This window comes from Grammomys surdaster, unplaced genomic scaffold, assembly GCF_004785775.1.
Source record: "Grammomys surdaster isolate TR1022 unplaced genomic scaffold, NIH_TR_1.0 125881, whole genome shotgun sequence".
NCBI classification, from domain to species: domain Eukaryota; kingdom Metazoa; phylum Chordata; class Mammalia; order Rodentia; family Muridae; genus Grammomys; species Grammomys surdaster.
Genome location: NW_021620706.1, coordinates 1878075 through 1892154, shown reverse-complemented (window position 1 = coordinate 1892154; position 14080 = coordinate 1878075).

Here is a 14080-nt window from a genome sequence, read left to right as displayed (position 1 = left end):
AGAGAGAGAGAGAGAGAGAGAGAGAGAGAGAGAGAGAGAGAGAGGAGCTATTTTGTCACTGGCACTGGTGACATTTGAGGCTGAGGGCTTAGGTAGTCTTGTTGCAGAACACTTCACCTCTGCCCAACACAGCCAGGTAGCACACACTCCCAAGTTATGAGTGAAATGTTTCCAGACTCCTACACAGTCGCTACTGACTGAGAAGCAACACAGTGGGGGCAGCTTGACTACATACTGTTCACTGGTGTTTGTAGTGTCTAATGTAGGGTAGGAGCCCTCTTCATAGTGAATTGATGATTTCAGGTTTATTCAAGTTTGGAAGTAGAGGGAACCCCTGTGAAATTTGTGACTTCTCCAGGTTCTCCAAGCACAAGGATAGCATTCTCCTGTGGATGAGTTTCTATCTCAACACTTAAAGCCTTGAGGCAAGGCTGTGAAGATGAGTTAGATGGATATTAAAGGGAGACTAAACTTGGAAATACTGTCCTTTTAAATTTTATTTGTTTGTTGGTTTGTTTGCTTATTTGTGTTTTTGAGACAAAGTCTCTCTATGTAGTCCTGGCTGTCCCAGAGTTTACTACGTACACTACACTGCCCTCAAACTCACAGACATCCACCTGCCTCTGCTGCCTTCCTATGTGCTGGCATTAAAGGCATGCTCTGCATTGCCAAGCTATTCTTATTTTTAAAGCTTTATATATTTTTACTTTATGTGTATCATCGTTTTGCCTGAATGTAATTGTGTTCACCATGCGTAAGCCTGATGCTCCTAGAAGCTAGAAGAGGGTGTTGGATACCCTGAAATTGGAATTATACACTGTTGGGAGTCACCTGTCGGCTCTGGAAGTTGAACCTGGGTTCTTGGCAAGAACAGTGAATGTTCTGGGCTCCTTGGCCAACTCTCTAGCCCCTATTGTCCAAAATTTTAATGTAACACACAGAGACAAAACAAAACAGAACCCAATTCTATAAAATCTTTGGAAATAACATTACACCGTCATGAAACCCTGCAAGAACAGGATGCGGTATTAAGTGAGTACAATAGTACCCACTCACTACCCATTCATTTTCTCTACCCAGGCAGATGCTTGTTCAGGACCGCTGCTCAGCATAGCATACAAGGGACTCCGAGTCATAGCTCAGCTGCTGCCATCTCTGAAGTTTGGACACATAGGGGCAGTGTATCTGAAGTGGTTTGGAAAATCTAACGAAATTTTGTAATATGTCTTGGGTGAATTGATGATTTCAGATACTTAGGCACATCTGGGGAGAGGCACATCGGAGGAGGGGTACCTATACAAGCCTTCAGCTGTAAGACATTTCCATGAAGGATTCTAAAACGGAAATATATTGACATTGAGTTAGAAAAATCAGAGAGGTTTTTTTTTTTGCCCCATCTTCTGGGAGAATGAAGACCACTCTCAGTAATGTCGACAACACTCTGAAGGGGCACACAGACATTGTGAAGGGCCCCAGGGGAACTCTGCGGAGGGACTTCAATCACATCAGTGTAGAGCTGAGTCTTCCTGGAAAGAAAAAGAAGAGGCTCTGGGTTGACAAATGGTGGGGTAACAGAACTGGCCACTCTTGGAACCGTCTGCAGTCATGTTCAGAACATGATCAAGGATGTTACACTGGGCTTCCGTTACAAGATGAGGTCTGTGTGTGCTCACTTCCCCATCAACGCCGTTATTCGGGAGAATGGGTCTTTGGTTGAAATCTGAAATTTCTTGGGTGAAAAATATATCCACAGGGTTCGGATGAAGACAGGTGCTTGTTCTGTCTCTCAAGCTCAGAAAGGAGAATTACTCCTTGAAAGAAATGATAATAAACTTGTTTCACACTCAGCTGCTTTGATTCAGCAAGCCATACCAGTTAAAAACAAGGACATCAGAAAGTTTTTGGATGGCATCTATCCATGTGTCTGAGACGGGAACTGTGCAGCAGACTGACAAGTGAGACCTCAGTTTCCTAGCTCCAACAAGATCCTGATCACAAGTACAATTTGGGCTCTTTGGGGACAAAAAAAGACTTTTATATTGAAAAAAAAAAAGCAGAGAATGCTGAGCCACCGAACACACAAAGAACCCTGGGCTTTTAACTAACAGTGTACGTTCTTCTAATAGCCGCATTTGAGAGGTTAAGCAAGTTTGGACTCTCTGTTTCTCTTTGCCCCTTTCTACCCTGGTGCTTACAATAATCCTGGCTCTTTTCTGCTTTTCCCAGGGAACTTGACCCTTGCTGATACACAACTCAATGAGAGATTAGAGGAGTATTGTCCAGGGAATAATGAGAGTCGGGGGATAAACCAGGCTAGCTTACAAAATGGATTCAAAGAATAGCTGCTGTGGGTGAGGCCCAGACGTGGGCTGTGGGTGTGGTGAGCTTCATCAGGGCTGCACCTCAGTCCACTGCTTTCTATCTAAGAACGTTCACCTTGAAAAGGAGGGTCATGTGATATTGACCAAATTTGCAAATAGTATCAAGCTTGCAGGTGGAGAAGATAAAGAAGATGACATATTACAATCACAGCAGGACGTGGATAATTCAGAGCATTGGCTGAACAAAAAGTGAGATGAGGTTTAATATAAAGACTTGCGAGATAATATATGCACCTGAAAGAAAATAACTCTCGGCAGAGATTCAAATTATGGGGGTATTACTCAGGAAGCTGTCGTGCTGAGTGAGATTTGGGGAGCTCGGTGGATAACAAATTGAATAGAAGTTCACAGTGCACTGCCACAGCAAAGAAGGACAGCATTATTTTGAGACGGATGGACAATATAAAGTGATGTTTGAAAACACAAGAGAGGACGGAGCGATGCTGTACACTGTGCAGGTGACATGTCACCTTGAACTCCCCGGTGCCCTGACTTTTAACAAAGATGCAATGAGGTGGAAGATTTAGCAAAGAGAGTCATTTGAATGCGATTCAACATGATGCACGGGTCTCTCTAGGAGATGCAGGATTGTGTTCCTATGCCAGGCAGGTGCGTCTATAAAAAAAGTTTCACCGTGACAAGGTCCTCTTGCTGTTATATTTCCTTTAATGCCTTTTTGACTTTCAGGAAGGGGAAATAATTGCTTAGATGAGAGAAAAAGACAGAGAGAAGGAAACAACCATATAAATTCTTTCGGGGAGCAGAAAAATGAGCGTTTCATATGTTCAGCAATATTTATGGGCTCTAAATTCCTGCCTGCTAAAAAAAATCTTTGATTCTAATGAGAAAAGAGGGGATAAAAATTATCATACAAGGACAAGCAGAGCAAGAACAAAGCTGGCTTCTGGAAAACCAAGGCTATAAACTTTCAAAGAAGAGATTAGGGGATTTTAATAAGCACTGTTTCCCGTGTGTGTGTGTGTGTGTGTGTGTGTGTGTCTGTGTGTGTTACATTTGTGTTCATGAATGTGCTTGTCAGTGTGTGTGTTTGCCTATCGCCAGTAGGACTGAGAAGACGTTGTTGGATTCCCAGCCTTTGGAGCTACAGGCACTGGAGATGTTCCCAGTGTAAGTGCTGGGAACAGAACCGTGCCCCTCCACAAGAGCAGTAACCGTTCGTGATGGTGAAGCCATCTCTCTCCAGGCTTTTCTCATCTACACCATTAAAAAGCAGCAAGGTGAGACACTGGCGTCATGAAGCTGGTGGAAGCATGGTGCCGAGTTTCCAGCTGACTGTGGGACCTTGAATGGGGCTGAGAAAGGCTAGCGACATTTGGGTGAAGAAAATTCAGCGCGATGTGGGAAGATCAAAGCTTTGGAATCAGACGCTATGTTTTGGTTGGACTTTAGAAATGAGTAGACAGATGGGTGTGGCTCTTTTACTCTCTGTAGGAGTAATATTTTAGTTTTTCATTAATTAACGACTTTTCAACATTTCTCTGAGAATTGCAGCTCACATTAGTGAATCACTTACAAACTCAGACTTATGGCAGATTTGATCAGTCACTGACTAACCCAGGAAAAAACAAAATCCTGGCATGAAGTTAGGACCGTTTTAGAAGCCCAGAGGCAAGTGAGGAGTTACTAGCTCAGCAAGCTATCAGAACTACGGTTTACCTTTCCTGCGTTTGAAGAGAAGTCAAACACTGTGGCTTTTCATTTTGTCTGATATGCCTTCTCCAAATCACAGTTTTTAATATTATGAGAAGGGGAACATCACCGGATGGTAAGGGTCTCAGCTGGGTGTTCTCAGGTTCTTGATACCGTATTCGGGGATGAGATACAGGAACACGTAGATGGAACACAGATAGAGGAAGGGTTAGGACTACACTCTGAGTCTCCTCTGTTTTTGCTATGTGGCAATGCCTTGAACGTCAGTATCAGAACATACTCTTCAATAGAGAGGATTGTTCCCTGGATTATCACAGTTGAAAAGCTGATACTGAGAGAAGGCCACTGACATTGAGAATCAAAAGGAGCTTTGTCCAGGAGGTGGCTCAGTCAACCCCATAATTTTATACTCTCCTCCTGGGGAACCTGTGCTGCCTTTAGGTCTGCTCTGGAGAACCTTTAAGCTTTTCTCATCTACTGGAATACCCACTCCCCTTTCTTGCACATTCTTCATTGCCAGTGAGTATTGTTTTACACTCACTATACTCCATCTTAAAAGCCAGGGTTAAAACAAATAAGCAAAAGGAAAACAGAATAAGAAATTTATACTCTTTTCTCCACCTGAGACCAGATAAATCTGAGTCATAAAGTTAAAGTGGCATGGAACTGATCAAGTCATAGCCCTACCCCCAACTCCTAAGTTCGAACAGAAATGCTGCCTTCCTGAAAATAAAATCACTTAGTGGCCTGTTACAGAAATGAATGACAAACTGGGATCCAGCAACAATATCTTAAGGAAGATAAAAACAAAAAACAAAACAAAAAATAACCCCAGGAGATCATCATCATCATCATCGTCATCGTCGTCATTGTCATCGTCATCGTCATCATCATCATCGTCATCGTCATCGTCATCGTCATCATCATCATCATCATCATCAGCAGCAGCAGCAAGGAGGCCATTTCATCAGCCAGGGAACTGATTCAGTGTTACACCTTGGCGTGATCTGAGCTTTCTTCTCTTTCTTCCTTCTCACATCCAAGTACAACTCTTTTTGTAAAACTCACTAGGACAATTATCTGCTTAGGGAAATAAATGACACGTTACACAAAATGGTTCTTTTTTTTTCAACCATGCAGAAAGATATCTCAGAATGTATCCCCTGGACAACTTAGTGAAGACGTGAAAAATATATTTTGAGCTTCACACACAGTCCTGGGGGAGGAAAAGCCAAACCACACATAAGAAAAGTACGGAAAACACAAATAGTCAAATTGTTTTAAAGATAATATAATAAAAACACATAATTTATAAGTGCAGTGATAATGGAACAGGCGTACGGATGGAATTCTTCACTGAACAACAACAGAAAGGTGTTTATGCCAGCAATTTTATTTACTCTTCTTAACGAGACTATTCCAGTGCTTTTGGATGCACGCTCTGAGTATGAATTTTTACTAAGTTCTGTAAAATGAGGGAACCGGATCTCACACAGCTAAAAAGGCTTTGAAGACTTTTACATTTTTTTTCTTAAAAAATGTATATCATTTGTGTGTGTGTGTGTGTGTGTGTTTATGTACTATTGTACAAATACTCATGGAAGCCAGCTAGGGGCACTAGATACCTTGGACCTGGAGTTATATGCATTTATGAGTCACCTGATACAAGTGCTGCAATTCAAACACTGGTCCTCTGATAGGGTAGTTAGTCCTCTTAACTGATAAACCTTCTTTCTGCCTTTCAAATTGTCAAATATTTTTAAAATTTCAATTGCTTTCATGGCTGGTGATGACAGAACAACCGGCACATTGATTGCTCCACCTCACTCACCCACCACAGTGGACAGCAAGAAGCTGAGATAAACTATGGACTCATTTGTTCAGAAGCTGATAACTGACAGAGTATATCTCTGACCCCTAAGAACAGAAAGACAAACGACACTAACCTTGTATTGTCCTAGAGTTTTAGAGACACTTTTCCAATCTTGACATTTTCAAGGCCATGGCAGCATCACAGGTTATGGGGTCAGAGGTGAGAGTTCAGGGAAGCAGAATCAAACTTTTGGACATCAGAGTATTAGGGAGGAAAGGGTTCCAGGAATTTGCATAGAAGACCACTCTGCCTCTGAATAGTAGGCAGGAAGTTCACAGACTAGGGAGGAATACCATGGGCAATACAGGACAAATCATTCTCAGATTTCAAAGAAGGCTGAGCAATACTAAGCTTCTGGCCATCTCAGAGAGCCACCATTGCACACTTGGAATATTCAGGAGAGAAACCAGAAGAAGGAGTCTTTAATAGGGGGATTCTTTAATAAGGAATTCTTGTTGGGGGGGCACTTAAGCAGACATAGTTGTAAGTACTGTGCTGTGCCTGCTCTACCAGGACCCAAACAGAAGCTTCTAAAGGGTTGAGTTTATCAGTGTGACTGAGCTTCAGATTTAACACCATTAACTCATCCCATGTAAAACAATAGTAAAAGCAGTCATTTGACAAAGTAAAGTTTATGATGCCCAGCATCAATCAAAGCTTGCCTTCCATTCAAGGAAGCAGGAAACTACTATTCATAACAATATACTGAAGTGCACTGAAGTCGAACCAGAGGTGAGGGAGATGTCACCATTAGGAAACAACGATTTTAAAATAACTATTACTAGTATCCTCACAGAATTAAGGGAGGAGTATAAACACAATGAAAAGAAACACAAGAGATTTTTTCCAGGAAAAGCCAGAGCTGAAGCAAGCAAGCAAACAAACAAACAAACAAACAAAACAGCAAAACACTCCCCTCCCCAAACACGTTTGTTTTTGTTAACAAAAAGCTTACAGGATGAGCTTGCCAGAAACTTCAGTATTAGTAGACTTCAGTCAGAACATAAAGACAGGAATGATGTAAACTGAAGTATCTACAGGGGAAAAAAAAATCACTGAAAATGTTGGAACAGAGAGAGCGTAGAGACTTCTGGCATAAAGTCAAGGTATCAACAAGGGAAGCAGCATTCCAGAAATAACCATGTGCCTGCAAAAACAAGCAAATGACCCCAGTGCTGATGACTATGATGAAAACCATTTTCGTAAACTCAAGAGGTTTCAGTGAGTCTCAAACATAATAATTACAAAGAAACACACAGCAAGACATTGCTGTAAGAGTAACTGCTGTAACCTAGTAGTGCATATATCCATTAAAACAGAGAAACATTGCATACTCTATGTTACTTCTCAGATTTTATTAAAAATAATGAAAACCAGAAGGCAATGAACATCTTTAACAAAATTCTGATAGAAAAATCCTGGCCATTTAAGAGCCTACAACAGTAAACATAGCTGTCATCAATGAAGGTGAAAATATCTCACATACAATCTCAAGACTGGGTGTGGTGGCTCATGGCAGTAATTCCAGCACTTGAAAGGCTGAGATAGGAGAATCAACAGTTCAAGTCAGCCTGTGTTATAAAGTGAGTTCAAGGCCAGCCTAAGTGACCCTGAGAGACTGTGTGAAAAAACAACAAAAATTATATACACATAAGTACATAGATATATACTTATTATATCACATAAATATAATTGCTATATTATATAAATATATTGATATACTTATAATAAATATATTGATGGGTATATAATTGTGCAGATTGAAATTTCTATCTATCTATCTATCTATCTATCTATCTATCTATCTAATCAATATTTTAATTTTCCAGGAAGGATGGTGCTTGCCTATAATTCAAGTTCAGATAAGAGAATCACTACAAGTAGAAAGCCAACCAAGCTGGATGCAAATTATTTAAGTTGGCATGCTAGGTTTCCAAAATGGAATTTGAAGTTCTAGACCTGTAGAATAGTTGAGGAAAGAAAAATTACTTTCGTTTTCTTGTTAAGTAAAACACTAATTGACCAGGTAGAGAAAAACTAACTGCATGGTGTATATTTGTAGCATGTGCAAAAACAAAATGCATGACACTGGCACAAAGACCTAGCGCTCATATGCATCACAGTGTTGATAGCCGAGGGCACAGCAGTCCTCATGACATAAGAACTGTGTTCAAGTCCTTACAGAACTTCAGCACAAGTGTTCAAAGAAGCCTCCTTTTTATGTTTCTTTATTCTTGAGGATTTTGTAAAGATATACAATGAAATCTGATAGCATCTATGCTTTATTCCCTTCACCTGTGCCTCTCCTCAGATACCTCAACGTGTCTTCTACCTAAATCCATGTCTTTTTTGGTAACCCACTATGTCCAGTTAGTAATGCCTGCATGTGCATGGAAGTAGGGCCATTCAGTGAAATTTGGAAAACTTCCCAGGGATCATATCCTCCAAAACAAACGACTGTCCCTCCCGAGACAACTCTCAACTGCCAATATCTTCTCCATAAGTGGGTTGGCCTAGAGATCGTTTACCCCATATATGCTAAAAATTTGTCTGGCTTTATTGTCTACAAGTCGTAGGCAAGTAACTACAGCTGCTTAAATTTGTGAGTGTGATAGTCATGCCATGTCCAGAAGATAGCATTTGACAGCTTACCTCCCACTCTATGGCTCTTACACCCTTTCAACCCCCCTCTTCCTTGATGTCCCCTGAGCCTTAGTGGTAGTGTCAGTGGGGTTGCTAGTGGTGACACTCCATCTCTATTTTGGGCACCTTGACAATTTTTACTTCTCTCCATTGACTGCTGCAGACTATAAAAAGAAGCCGATGTAATAGTGCCATGACTGCAGTGAGGTAACTGTTTAATGACTGTGCTTGAGGTCTGATCTTTAGGGGGAATTTCATGCCTGATAGTGTAACCTTAGTCAAAAATCTTTGGAAGTCATAGACCCTAGGCTAGGACCTGCTGTTGTCATTTTCCTAAATGGTCATGCTGTTGAATTACCTTCTAAATATTTATGTTTACTCATAGACATGAACTTCTGTCAACCTTGGTCAAATGCCTTCTTCATTCAACACACATGCTCACCATAGCCATACACTAGAGATAAACATATAAATAATGTATGATAGACAAATTTTGCTATATCCTTTTGCCATATTTTTGGCTGTTTAATTGGGTTCTTAGGAAAATCACCCTTCCGATCATTCTTCCACCCTAATCCCTTACAGCCTCTTAACAGTATGCAGCAGTGAAAGAAAGTTAGAGAAGAAAGGGTGTGTCGATCTCTTTACACTACTTCTTGGTGATTACAGACATTCAGTTCCTTGAGGAAAGTCTAGTCTCTGCCTTCAGACTATCCAATTTCTTTTTCTTGTCTCTGTGTTCATGACCACTTGATGAGCCATGACAACAGGAACCAGCAGCATCCTGGACAACAGCAGGGGAGTAGCAGCTACCACAGGTCCCCTCGGTGCTTTCCCATTTATATTCCATCCAGAGTCCCCACAATTAAACTATCTGTAACTGGCAAAAATCATGCCCTCCCTTTTTCCCTGTGGGAGTGCAAGACAACCACAATTAATGGCTTTGGACCAACTGAAGCAGCCCGAAATCCCACACCTGGAATTAAAACAAAAACATATTTACATAACATAACTGGAAATTGTCACTACAATATTTCTACAATGAAATACCCTGGTATTTGGGGTCAATAAAATGAACTATTGACACATGTAACAACATGAGAGAATCTCCAAAATAGATTTTGTGTGAATGAGGTAAGCTAGACAACAGAAGTAAGAATACTTTTCAATATAATTTCAATTTTTTCAGAAGCTGAATTGTGTGTGTTTGTGTGTGTATGCTTGTGTACACGTGTACTCATATGTGTATGTGATGGTATGTATGTACAATGGCAGGTTTATAGAGGTCTGAAAACAGTATACAGGGTTGTCCCTAGCCTTCCACTTTGCTTTGACACTTTTTCTTTACTGTTGCATGCACCAGGAGGACTCTTCTGAGAGCTTTTGTAGATTCCTTTGTCTCTGCCTCCCATCTCCCCAGAGGATTGCACCAGGATAACAAACACTAATGCACATGGCCCTGAGTGGGTTCTGTGGGTCCAAACTCAGGTTGTCTGACTTATGGAGCAAGTGCTTTACTCATTGTGTCTTCTTCCCACCCCCAGTTAATAAATGTTGACTGAAAGTCGGTCAGTATTACATCTGGTCAGAGTTCGTAGATGAATTACAAAGGAGTCGTGGAAGAATCTTTGCAGTGATGACAGTATTGTGCAGTTTGACTATGGTAAGCATAAACCAGTACATACAATTGTCAAACTCATCAAATTACTGTTTCAAGGCCTTTTGCTTAAGAATAAATATAAGACTTATAAAACTACAAAGTTAAAATGCTATGTATTCTTTTTATAGCATGTGTCTTATGACCAATTAAGTCATCTAAGAAAAAAACTAGAGAGTAGAAAAATGAGTCATTTCTATTTATTAAACATTTTCTCAGCAAACTGATATTATAAAATAATTGATAAGAAGGTTTATATACAGCATGTCTTAGAGTTTTACTGCTGTGAACAGGCTCTATGACCAAGGCAACTCTTATAAGAACAACATTTAATTGGGTCTGGCTTATAGGTTCAGAGTTCAGTCCATTGTCATCAAGGTGGGGGCATGGCAGCATCCAGGCAAGCATGGTACAGGCAGAGCTGAAAGTTCTACAGCTTCATCTGAAGGCTGCTAGTAGAATACTGACTTCCAGGCAGCTAAGAATAGGGTCTTAAAGCCCACACCCAGAGTAAAACACCTACTCCAACAAGGCCACACCTCCAAATAGTGCTACTTCCTGGGCCAAGTGTGTACAAACCATCGCACAGCCTAAGTGAAAAATAATTTTTTTTTAAATTTTAAGTATTCTTGTATTTTTATTAGTAAAACTAATGTCTACTATGACTCACTCAGACCTGGTTGAATACCTTTTCTTTTCAATTGATTATGATTTTCTGATTTTTTTGTCTTTTGTTTTTTTGTTTTTTTGAGTCAGGGTTTCTCTGTGTAGCCCTGTCTGTCCTGGAACTCACTCTGTAGACCAGACTGGTCTCGAATTCAGAAATCCACCTGCGTCTGCCTCCTAAGTGCTGGGATTAAAGGTATGCGCCACCACTGCCTGGCTGATTTTCTGATTTCTAAAAGAATATTAAGAGTTTCTCTGGGAGAAAGGGGAAAATAAAAGAAAGAGTTTCTCCAGGGCAGGATTGATATCTTATTGATCTTTTTTGTTTTGTTTTGTTTTGTTTTGTTTTTATTTTGCTTTGTTTTGCTTTTCAGTTGGGGATGTTACTCTCTATATGCATTAATTTCTCAATAGCAAAATATTGAGTATATTAGTTGTATATTTACCTAACATAGTTGACCAAGGCTGTGTCATTAGTATGATCATCCATTTCCCTGCCGCCTACCAGGTTCTTATCTTGCTCTCTATAAGAATGAAGTGGATAGTCAGTGAGGGACCAACAAGAAAGGAGAACTTTATACACAGGCAGTAGCAATTCAAGTGGGCAAATAGAAGGTCATTACGTGAGAGTGCCAAGGGAAACTTTGAACTCCAGGTAGAGGCAGATGCCAACCCAGAGGCTGACATTGCCTACTGGGCTCTGAGCGCTTGATAGGTCTTGGAATGCTAAATGAGAGTTCCTGTGAGGAGCAAGTCTGCAGAGGGCAGCTTACTCATGAGAGTGGCAGAAGTTGTGTGTGAGTGCTGGAGGGTAGGAGCAGTAACACTGTCCCCAAGACAGGAACATGTGCTAGAGCAGCGGTTCTAAGTGTTTCCAATGCTACGACCCTTTCATTCATTCCATCATGTTTGGTGACCTCTGACAGTAAAATTACTTTTGTGGCTACTTCATAATTGTGATTTTGCTAGTGTTATGAATCATAATGTTAATATCTGTGTTTTCCAATGGTCTTAGGTGACCCCTGTGAAAGAGTCATTCGACCCCCAAAGGTATTCTGACCCTCAAGCTAAGAACTGATGTGCTAGAGGCAGAAGCACTGTAGGGCAAGTCTCTCAATGGGAGCAGAACCAGAGAAGACACTGTGCTGTGGGTTCATATGAATACTTGGTTCCGAATTGGTGCCACTCATTGGGAAGGTTTTGGAGGTGTGGTCTTGCTAAAGGAAGTGTGTCATTGAGAGTAGACGTTGAAGTTTCAAAGCCACACTCAATTCTTGCTCTCTCTGCTTTCTGTTTGAGTTTTAAGATGTGAACTTTCATCTTGCTGCTCCTCCAACTATAAAATTCGAACACATCTAACACGTTTACCATGATGCTTTCTGGAATTCTTACAATGATGGTGATGAACTCATGACTCTGGAAGGTTTTTAGTTAGTGTCACTGCTCTCTTCTTCCCATTCTCCTTAACAGAAATGCAGAGGAAATAAGGGGAAATGCTGTATGTTCTACACATGTGACCTTTCAGGTGGTAGAACCTGTGTGGTTTTCAGATTTGTTCCTGGCCCACATTGACACGGGCTGGAAAGCAGCCCCGGGCCAGTTCTTTGTGTGTGAGAGATTTGAGGTTTTCAAGCTTCAACTATCATTAGTTCTTACCATCACTGGAGGCCATTATAGAGGATATCCATTTTGTAGGATACTCTTGGTTGGATATCATTAAGATTTGGCCACTATATCTGATAAAATAAAGTTTTTCATTCTCTAGTATACATACACACACACACACACACACACACACATATATGTGTGTGTGTGTGTGTGTGTGTGTGTGTGTATATCACTGGATCACTGGAGAATTAATTAATGATGTCTTTCCATACACAACTCCTTAGAATAGAATAGCCTGCTGAAATAAATTCAGTCATCACATTGATGAAAATGTAATCTATTTTAACACTATTATTAAATTCGTAAAGTATATTCAATATTTCTCTCTGTGTAAAAAAAAATCAAGGGTGCCATAATGAATCAGTTGCAATTTCTCTTTCCTCTATAAGCTCTCTAAGTCATCATTTAATCATCATTAGCTATTTAGAGCTCTGTATCTATTTTTCACTTTTCAAAAGTTCAAAGTATGTTTTGAGTAGCACAATGTTAAGAAAATGAGAGGAGAGACAGGCAACACAGATAATGGCACTAGTAGAGTGTTGGACTAGGATATGCATAGTTCTGGGTTTGATCCCAGTTAGTGCCTCTTCCCCCTAAAAATGTCACAGACTAGGAGAAATATTTCCAAAACACACAGTTGATAAGGAGGTAAAGGATTATTACACAAAAGCTTAAAATTCAACAATCTATAAACAAATTATCTAATTAAAAATATGCTGAGGAATGGGGAGTTGACTCTGTAGTTAAGAACACTGTTTATTCTTGCAGCGGACCCATGTTCAATTCCCAGCACCCACATGGTAGGTCAGAACCATCTGTACCAGTCCCAGGAAATCTGAAGCCTTTTTAAAAACCTCTGTGGGTACTAGTCATGTACATGATACACAAACATTTATTCAGACAAAGTACTCAGGTACATATATAAATAAGCAAAATAAATAAATTTAAAACTTAGCTGATAGTCTTACTACATACGTTATTGAATATGGTGTACATATGGAGAAAGAGGCATATGAAGAGATTCCCCATATTAGATGTCATTAAAATTCAAATTAAAACAAGAGCTAGATTCCATTAGCTATCAATAATGGGATCCAAGTCTAGAGTACTGACAGCTTTAGATGCTGGCAAAATGGTGAAGTAACAAGAGCTCTCCCACTCCTTGTTAGTTGTAATGGGAATTGGTACAGATGTGTGGAGGAAAGCTTAGCAGTTTCTTACTGAAGGAAAGATAGACTTATCCTAAGATCCAGCAATAATGTTCCTTTAGAGAAGGCTGTATAGGTTGAGTCAGAAGATGTATATATGAAGCCTCTCTATCTTACTTTCCATTTTGCTTTGTACTAAAATGGCTGCAAAATTAATGTCTTTAACAAACATCACAACAAACATAGGACAATTAAAGTACAATCAGCAACCTGAAACACACACACACACACACACACACACACACATACACACACACACTTATCCATCATAATTGAAGAAAAAATAATAAATATATTAAAATGGAGATGACCA